At 42.4% G+C, this 10459-nt stretch overlaps 1 long non-coding RNA gene across 2 annotated transcripts; it reads left to right on the top strand.

The window, feature by feature from the left end:
- The first annotated feature begins 1921 nt into the window (after positions 1-1921).
- Positions 1922-10459, top strand: LOC146760040 (uncharacterized). Of its 2 annotated transcripts, none has more exons than XR_014948155.1 (3): positions 1922-2062; positions 2640-2713; positions 9964-10459. It is a non-coding gene; the product is annotated as an uncharacterized LOC146760040 (long non-coding RNA). The 2 variants fall into 2 exon arrangements; XR_014948154.1 differs by lacking the exon at positions 9964-10459 and adding an exon at positions 3379-3478.

Genomic DNA, 10459 nt, shown 5'->3' with positions numbered 1-10459 from the left:
GCGTATTCGCTTCTCTGCTAACATTTGCAAGTAGCATTACTACAAAGGAAAGCTGGAGACAGCTTGATTAAGCAACTTGCCCACGGTCATACAGGAAGTTGTAGAAGAGTTGAAAACAAAAGCCAGATCTTCTTTGCTCCTGTCCAACCCTCTCTGGAATGAAAAGGCCAAACTGCTCTGTGGAAATATTAGCCGAGTCATAGATCTCATCATATAAATTTCATAATGAATTCACGACTTAGCAAAGAAAATATGCAGAGCTTCCAGCGCTGCTTTCCAAGGAAAAGCTGCAACTGTGCTGTGGCAGCTGGAAAGTGTTCCCCGGGCTCGGAGCAGCAAATTCATGTGGGAGCTGGTATGAGATTGTTCAGGATGGCAAAAGGAGCATCCCAAGTGTAACAAAGGCAGTGTTTGTGTCTGCCCTCCTCCCTGTCTCGGTGATAGCCACAGGAATAAACAATGGTCCTGGCCCCTTGACTGCAGACAGTTTGCTGCAGATGCCCAATTAAGTTGCCTAAAGCCTAAACATGGGCACAGGAATCTGCTAATGTGATTGGAAGTGCACAATAAGGTCTCATCCTGTCTCCATCACAGAGCACCATCTTGCTGCGAGACGAGCCTCTGTTACCACCAAGGCTCTTCCTACCAGGATGTCCTCCTTCAGTGGGGAGTAGTTTTGGCTTTGCATGAGTGTTGTGTGGATGTGAGTTGGGTGGTCTTGGGCTCACTAGAAAAAGAAGAAAAGCACCCTCAGTGCACATCAATGCCATCATTACTGTTAATTGCTATGGCCTGCTTCATGTCAGCAGGAGTGTGGACTGTAGGGCCTATGAGGAGTGACACTTCACCAATGCTGTGACCACACCCCACTTACAGATGAGCTGGAGATACCTATAAGGTTATCTTCTATGGGCACAGCACCTCAGTGTGTGAATAGACACGTGTTTGCCCCTACACAGAGAAACGGTTATTCAAAAGCATAATCCCCCTGCCCAAACCTCTGCCAGTCTCAAACCTCCCTAACGTAAACAATTCCAGCAGAAAACACAGCTTCAATAGCAATGCCAAGAGCAGATAGAGGCTTCCACATTGTCTCGGTACACAGGATGCTGGCTTGACATCATTTAGCGAAGACAATGCTCGCCCTCTTTCTTTTGGAATCGCGTAAAAAACTTGGCCAAGTATAAAACAACTTCAAAGACACATTTCTGTGCCAGCCAGGATGCATCAAAGTTGGGAAAGCAGCGACCCAATTCACCTGATCGGGATAGCTGATAGAGGAGCGCGGGGAAGCTGCTTTTATGGCTGCACCTTCCCCGTGCTTCCTTCCTGCCCCGCTGCTATTTCAGCCCCGCGCCCACCTCCGCAGACCTGCCAGCCTCCCCCCCAGCAGCAGGACATGAGAGGAAAAAGCAAAGGGAAGCCCTAAAAAAAGGAGGCCCGTGAGTTTCTGTGCAGTTACCGGGCAGTCATATCCTTCTGCTTTCCTCTGAAAAATCAAGAATCACCTTATCGTTTCCTTACCAAGATTAACTCCTGCTTCCTGAGGAGTATTTCTGAGGTAGAAAGCAGAGGTGGCAAATAAAAAAAAAGAAAAGGGGGGGCGGGGGGGGAGCTGAAAAGCCCAATCTGTCAAGCTCCGTTTTAGAAGAAAGGAAAACTGAAAAGTGAACGTATTTAACATGAGCTATTTCCTGCACTCAGGAGGGAAGAAAGCATGCTCCTAACTGTGTGCATGAGGAGATCTGCACTCGTGTTATCTCTGACCTGCAGCTTAGCCCTTGTGTCTCAGCTGCCAAAAAGCTCCCATTCAACGTTATGCTGAGTTCATCAATGCTCCACGTGTCAGGATCCTAACAGGAAAAAGCAGGACAGACAGTCACTCTATTCAACTGCCTGGGGACCCCATGACAACTAAAATCCCCTTGCAGGCCGTCCATATCAACCTACGGCAGGTCAGAGCGCGTAACCCCTCCAGAACCGCAAGCCCAGGCCCACACCCTTTCCCCTTGTCAACATTGTCACTTTAAACAGAACATCTAGCCTTATCGCCCAACCTGGAGTAAGTATGACAATTAAGATGGATTGCAAAGCCTGCTTGCGCTTTACAATTAACAATAACTTGGCAGCGTGTCCCACGCAACTGTTGGGTGGTATGGCAAGAACTTTATCCCTGCTTAGTATTGCATTAGCATATTTAGTAGGCTGCAAGACATAATTCCTCAGATATGAACATATTTTGTCTTTTCAAAAAATCTGCAATTAAGCCATAACGTGCAGGCAGCGTGCAGCCGGCAGTAAACTTTGCAAACCTGCTGTTATTTGGGGGGTGGGGGAATGTGCTAAAATGGCCCTTTTTGACCTTATGTCAATTATCTGTTTAAGAAAAAATGTATGTATTCAATTAAATATATATATATACAATGTCTTAGCATGGTCTTTGTTAGGAAGCAGCAATATTCCAGAAGCTGACGGTCGCTCAGCCCAGCAGTCACTTTGTTGCCAGAGCGGTGCTTTAATGGATTGGGGTGGTTAAAAAGCGAGGGCTGGGGCATTTGGTTGGTGGTGATGGTGTTTGCTGATTTTTGGCTAGAAAAGGCAAATGTTTCCTTCTGCTCACTTAAAAACTTTGTTTAAAGAATTGCCGGTGCAGGAGAAACCAACACCAGTGAGCAGCATCTGTGCGGCGCATCTCCTCTCTCTCGGTTTACAGGTAAATTATCAGTCCTTCTAAATTAATTAAGCACATTGGAGGAGCAGCTATTTAGCATGGCCTGACTCAATCGATTTCCTAATGCAGCACAAAACACTCCCCGCAGTCCACCCCCAAAGCTTTTTAAGCATGTTTACGGTATACATTTATCTACCGAATCTGATCAGGTTAGGGGGAGGCAAAGATCCCCCTCCGATAACCCGGGCATTGTCCCCCGTGACATCTGTGCTGCTGGTGGACAGGATATCCTGCCAAATGGGAGAAGACAACTGCGTGACCCACCTTGGGCAAGAGCAGTGCGCGCTGATTCGAGCACAGCAGGAGCGGGCGCTGCCGCCCCTCGCAGCCCCAGGCACAAAGAGCAGCCCCAGCCCTGGAGACGCAGCCAGGGGGGAGAGGAGAGAAAGAGGAATGGAGGGAGAGGGGGGTGAAAAGCGGTTTAGGTGAGTAGCTCGTAGCTACTCAAAAGCAGATGAGAGTAACAAATGTGATGCAGCACACAAAGTCTTTCTTCATGAAGGCAGCGGAGGAGCGGATTAAACCACCTGGCAATCTTGGCAAGAAAAAAAGAAAATCTTAGGCGGTGACAAAACGAAACAGGTGGAACAGGTATAAAACTTTTGCTCTCCAGTAATGCCCCTCTCTTCCCTGGAATGCTTTGACAGGTGCAGAAGTTCAAGTTACAGCGTGGAAGTGGCAAATAAATACACAGCATTAGTGTCTGACGTGCTCGCTGAGCAACCGGGGATGTTAATAACTGGCAAGGTACACTAATCTCTGATTGCAACATTTGGTTTACCTTAATCTGGAGGGACAGCTGTATTAAAGAGGGAATTATACTAATCAGTTCAAGGCCCTTGCATATAAAACTTCCCATTAGGCTTAAAGTACAACAGCTTACGCTCATTCTCTAGGAGCCTTACATCTGGTTCTGAATAAGGCTGGCTCTCATTTGCAAGGTACAAACCGAAAACAAGGGAGGGGGGAGCTGACAGTTGCTGGAGGATGGTTGATAGAAGAACAAGCTACTAATTCTTTGAAATTTTTTACAGCACAAAACACGCTGTAAGGCATCTTAATGCTAAAAAAACAGGCATGTGTTATCAACCCTAGGCCATTTTTTCCTGTTACCGGAGGTGACCAACATAAAATAAAATTGATGATGTCAGTCAAAAACAGCTAAGCACAAAGCTTGGCTTTGTTATCTTAAGTCAGAAGGTATGATAGGCCATGCCATATGGCTCTAATCCTCCTATATCTTCCATCACCTAACAGGCAACCTTCATGTAGCATGACCTTATTTGGCTGGTCTCAGGTTAGGGCTGCCCAAAGGGGATTTTTCTGTTTCTGCTATATCCAAAGGTTTATGTTGATTTTTTTTTTCTTTTTTTTTTTCTTTTTTTTTTTTTTTTTGAGCCCTGCAAACTATAAATCCGACTGATTACTCTGCACTCTTTTGCTTGACTGAGCCTTTACAATCAGACATCCCCGTTAACAATAAGCTCCTAATGAATCAAACATCTATGGCATTAGTTTCACCTAGCTGCCTCTTTCCCATGCACTGCAGCTCTTTGTCAGACCTGGCTTGATGAGAAAAGCTAGTGACACTTGGTGCACCTATTGATAAACAATTCAGTAATGAGGGGCATAACAAAAATTACCTAAAACAACCTGATTAAAAATGACAGGCAAAGGGTACTACAGAGCTCTGCAGTTAAGGTAACTCTCATACATTGGGATGGGTGGAAAAAATAATGAGGTGCAGCACAATCTTCTTTAAAATTACAACTTTGCACTCACACTTTGGATTATTTTTTTTTTCCCCTTCTCTTTTTTTTTTTTTTTTTTTTTGGCTTTTTAAGTAGGAGTTTAAACAGTGTTAAATGGAAAACGTTTCATCCTGCTTTAAGAAGAGATTCATCTTCTACAGAAAATTTGCAACTCAATCAGCTTTCTCTGCCTCCTTTTTGACAAACTCCGTTAATAGCAAAACGCGTTGCTATTTCTAATCCAACTTTCTATCCTTAGTAAATTCCTGTATCATAACTCAGTATTTTACTTCCTTTGTTTAAATATTGGTTTTGTTGCTTAAAAGCACATGTGGGCTGTAAACAAAGGATAAATAAGCTGTGAAAATAAAAGCGGGCTCCAAGGAATAAATAAGAACAAAATGGAAAAGACTGCACCGTGCTCCTCTGCGATGAACACAGGGATCTCTTTGTGAGAGGGAAAAATGTGTTAAAAGGGCACATACTGCAACTCTGAGGCAAACTTTGAAATGGAAGTGTGGAAGCATAAGAGCATTTGATTCAAAATCAGCAATGTGTGGGTTTGCATTTGTGTAGCAGCATGTTGGGAGGGTTTCAATCAGTGCACAGATGCACTTGAAAATCAAATATGGACATGGGGAATGTTTTTGGATATAGCAAATGAGGACTGATGACATGTTTACACTTTGCACATGGATCCAGTACAAAACCATACCCTGCAAAGAAACAATAACCACCATTTGCTGCTTTTCAGGGCTGCAACAAAATGGTGGCAAAGGGGGAGAGTGGTAGAGTGCGGCTGTCCCCACCTGGGCACCCACCATGGTGCTGCTCAGGGGCTCCTGCTGCTCACAGCTCACATGGGAAAGGGGCTCTGGGGCAAGTAGTGAGAAAAAGAGACCATGGTTTGCAAAGGAGCCGTGCAAGAGGGGAAGGAGAGGAAAAGCAAATTTCAGTCATCATTAATGTCTTCCTTTGTTGTCAAAATATTTTCTTTACAGAAGAATTAAAATTATAGTCAGAATGCCACCGGAATGGAAGAGAGAATAAATGCAAATGCACTTTCATCATCTCCCGTGGAAAAATTGCCAATTTTTTTCAGTATCTGGCCCTATATATCCTTAAAGGAGAAATTTCTGGCTTATAAATAACGTATCCCAAGATATGCCGAGCTTTTAATGAAAGTTCATCGAGATTGCTAAACTTTTTTAGAAGGCAATAGTAGTTGCAAGCAATTGCATCTGACCAGACTATAATGTATCCCTCTGGAAGGCAGCTCCAATTCGCAGTATGAAGTAATCTTTTGTGAATGTTTTCCAAACTGTGATGCATATTTTACATTTTAAAGGACAAGGCAAAAAGTTAGCTATCTGTGAAGAGAGGGAAAAACATCTGTTCCACACTTTCTGCTAATCAGACATAAAGGAAATGCACATGAATTAATATTCCAAGTTTGAAACTTTTATGATTAGTTCCTTTCAAACTTTTAAAAGGATATCATTATAGCTCAAATAGTACTTCAGACGTTTGACTTCTACCACTGATTATTAATAGTAATCATCCCATTTTCCCTTACACTTTTCAGTACGAATTCAGAATGTCAAAGCTCATTTTCTCATCAGCCTCAGATGCAGTTAAAGCACCGCAAACTTGACTTCTCTTCTCGGACACGTTGCTCTTACAATGGCACTGGGTCAGCATCCAGTGCAAGAATCTGGATCTATCCAAATGTGATGATACGTGACCCAGATGGTTGGATTTCTGCTCTCAGTACCAAACCCACAGGTCTGTTGGCCCTGTGCCTGGCATGTGGCCAGCCTGAAGTCCATGGTTTTGTCCATGTGATTCCAGTGCCTGGTTGGCATTGTGAATTGTAACAAAAGCCTATGTGGAATTATCTAAACGTAATCAAGCTATGAACTTCATGAGTTACTTCTGTGTGTATTTAACTTGTAAGATGGTCAAAACTGATAAAAAGTTTGGGTCAAAGAAAATTATTATTTCTGTTGGAGTTGTGATGAAGGTGATGCTTGCAATTTTAACCTTGAGTGCCTTAGAGGCCCTTCTCCAATGGCATGGGCCTCATCTGCACCAGCCTGGAGTGCGAACACATGGAAATTACCTGTTATCCCTGCGGCTAGGTGGGAAATCATCCCCACCGCTCCAAACATCGCCCATTAGCTCACCTTCAAAAGGAGTCTATGATTACAGGTATGATCTGGCTGTCTCATTTCTTCAGCCCTGTTCTTTGAGCTCCTCTTCTGAATCCTGACTTCTAAGGAACTAGCAGATAGGCCAAGCAAACACCACCAGGTGAAGCTTCCTTGTATGGTGGAGCAGTGACAGCTAAAGCTCAGTGAGCAGTGTGCGGCATTGTGCTCTGCATGGTTAACTGCCACCTGGTGCCATTGATCTTGTCCCAGTGTTTGAATGGTTTCTGTGATTTTCCTTTCTAGTCCAGAGTACGTCCATTTAGTCCTCAGATAACTCAAAGCATAGCTCCCTTTTAAGAACCACCAAAAAATGCAGTTGAGCTCAGGAAGCCTATTTACCATTTCTTCTTTAACTCAGGAGAGGAATAGAGAGTTCACTTACTGTAAGATCATTGTGATTTCCAGCTGCTAAAAGTCAGTGCTGTCCCACTGATGTCATCTACATGAGACAAGCAGAAGAAAACACAGTTTAGTCTTCCAAACCCATAGAGCCAGCATCAACACCGTGCTTCACAACACTGAAGTCTTAAGTGCTGGATACTAAGGCTGCCTCATCATGTGTGCCTTGAGGATTTTGCACTTCTAAGTCACGACATACACATACAAGTTGGGATAACACAGAGTAACTTGTAGAATAGCACTATCACCTTTACTGTGAAGCTTTTCAACCAAACACCAGCCCTTTTAGAGTAATACAGTAGTCATCATCTCATTCTTCTTTAGTCTACTACTTGTACTGTAACTGGTACATCAGACAAAGCAGGCTGTGTCAACGAGAGGCAGGTAAAAACTCATGATGTGGGTGGGGAGGAATTAAGTGTTGCATGTCTTGGTGGTACTGAACACAACCAAAGTGCCTTATCACTTTCCTGGGATTAAATGTTTCATCTTTATTGTCCTTCACCCAAGAGCCACTTTAGCACTGCAGTTTAATATTCATGTCATCACCATTGCTAACTGTTAAAATCTGAACGATATAAATAATGAATTAATATGTATGTGCAGATCTCTATTTTGCACAATATTTCTCACACTTTTTTTTTTTTTTTTTATTGGAGTCTCAGCATTCTGAAGGCAAATAGAAATGATTCTTCCCCTTTCAGCCTGCCTTAGCTGTCACTGCAGTGAATTAGAAGCTCCACTTTAGTCTCTGCAGTAATTGCAGAGGAAAGAAATCCTGCTTGGAGACATCAAAATGAAGCGTACTCACCAGCACACATATTCCAGCTCACTGGCTACCTACCCCTCAACAGGTGTAGATATGATGTGGTTTGTGTTCTGGTTTCATCATTACACCAGTCCTCCCTGAGTTACGGTGAATTTAGTGGTCAAGTTTGTCCTTCCATATGCAGAAACTCCAAAACTGCACTGGGCTAAGACATACACTACCATGGCTTAGGCCATAGGAGACCACTGTAGGGGTTCTCACTGTAAAGGTACTCACAAAAAAGCAAAATCTCAGAAGGTTCACAGTAGAGCTTTAGCTGGTGTTTCCCTTTGGAAAACAAAACTTGGGTCTGGGGTAGAAATAAGCTCATCTCTGTTTGCCTCAACAGAGCCAACGCCATTTACATTGGCAGTGAATCTGGCCCTAGCTCTGCATGTTGGGAGGCAGTCTTGAAAAACAACCTGCATCAAGCTGTTCCTTCTTTCTTGTTTTTGAAAACTTTGTTGGAATAAAAGTTTTTAACCCAAATTCCTCTGTCAGTGGAAGAAGACGAGATCAGCAATGGTTCAATTTTCAGGCTTAGTTTAAAAACTATTTGGGGTTCAGCAAAACTTGAAATAGGCCAGCAATGTTAATAACACCCAGGGCAAAGATTTTTCAAAACCATTTGTGAACCACAAGATACAGGGGAATGCCTGCTGAGTTTCCAAAGTCACAGAAGACAAGAGGTAGGGTGGTTCTCCAGAGCCATCTTACAACTGGAGATGCATTCAATGGCCATTTCTGCTAAAAAATATCAGATAAGAATGTCTTTTGTGAAGAGTATCTGTCTATTTTTGTCACTTGAAGATCTGGTTTGGTTAAGTTAAAAAAATCAATGGATAGATTGGCTATGTGGTAACTACAGGCCGTATGCCCAGTGTGTTCCCTATCCCCAAAGAGACTAGATGACTTTTACATTGAGACCACCCAGCTGAGCTCATGCTCAAACATCTAATTTTGAGAAATGCCATGAATTTGAACAATTTCAATGGAAACTGGCCATTAAGAGGTTAGGTGCCTTTCCTCAAGGTAACATCTTGTTTAAATCAGATAATTTGCCCCTCCTGCTCCTGAAAAACATTTTGCTATTCATGCGGTGTGTCCTATTAGCAGAAAATAGAGAAAGTTCTGATGTATCATAACATGCATCTGAAATTCTAATTCTAATTAACAAGAAGTCATCTGTAGTTGTCCAACATCATATTATTAATTCACAAAGCAATAAAGGGATATATTTCAGAATGAATGAGAAGATAGGTACCGAGTGAGGTCGCACTATTTCACTACACATAATTTGTCATGATCTTTAACTATTTCAGACCTTTTCAGGTGAAGTAATACAATGTCTTATTACAAATGTAATTTCTCACGTATAAAAAGCAGTTGTACCAGTGTGATTTATTCTCATGAACTTTAAACCCAATTTAGTACTAAATCTGTATAACCCGGTGTTGCTTAAGGAAATATATTTTTATTGTACGTAGACTTTTGTACTCCGTATTTTTTAAGCAAGAAAGGTAATTATAGCAGCAGTGTAATATGCTTTCTGACATGATGATCAATATGTACATTCACTTATTTTAAAATTACATTCAGTAACGGGAACAGTAGATTTGATAATTCACAGACAAAAGCATCTCTCTGTTAAATTCTAATGAAGTTTACATTCCAAAAGTCTTCTGCCCCCCTAGGCGTGAAGACTTTTCAGAACACATACTGCGCAACTTTCTTCTTCCAGCTCCTTTCCAAATAATAGCAATAATAATAACTTAACTCAAAAGTATAGGGAAACCTTAAATCATTCATCCATTCATCTGTCCATCCATTACCTTTGCAGCAGGAGAATGTGCAGCTACCAGCATTTTATACGATTAGTGCACTGAGAGTCTTTTAAATGCAAACCTGGAAGAGGAAAGTAAAAACAAATCAAAGTTAATCATGACTGGCTGGAACAAAATGCTTAAATCAATATGACGACGGCTCATCTGCTCGTCATTTAGCCATTACCTGGGAGACGAGGACCTCCTGCTATGTCTGTTTTTTTTCTTTTTGATACAGATTTACCACCGCCTTGGTTCTGCAGACACGTTGGAAGACAAAGTCATTCCAGACTCCCACCGTCATTATACTGTTTACTCTCCCTGTCTTATTTATTCCTGTTTGTTCTTTACGTTGGACGCAGAGACGAGGGCGTCCAAACATTGGGACATTTGAGAAGTTCAGTATAATGGCAGGGGAGGGCAAAAGCCATCATCTCACATGTACAGCATCCCGGAAAGAATGACAACATAGCACAACAACGCTCCTGGCAGAGAGGAACTCTGTGTAGAATGATTTTCTTTAAATTAAAATGAGGGGGAATGCTGCACAACATTAAGGAGTAAACTGAAGTGGGGTTTTTTTGCCATGTACAGAAGCCAGGTTAAAGCATGTTTCTAGTACAAGTGATAGAAATAGAAATATAGCTCATGGGTTTTGATGGCATCACACTCTTGGACAGCAAAGGCCACCTGATTGTAGCAACAATAAAGCAAAGCCTCTCATTCTGGTTCCC

The sequence above is a fragment of the Coturnix japonica genome, chromosome 7, assembly GCF_054131305.1.
Source record: "Coturnix japonica strain WE chromosome 7, WE-NBRP24, whole genome shotgun sequence".
Classification (NCBI taxonomy): Eukaryota; Metazoa; Chordata; class Aves; order Galliformes; family Phasianidae; genus Coturnix; species Coturnix japonica.
This window is presented reverse-complemented; position numbering and strand designations above follow the sequence as displayed.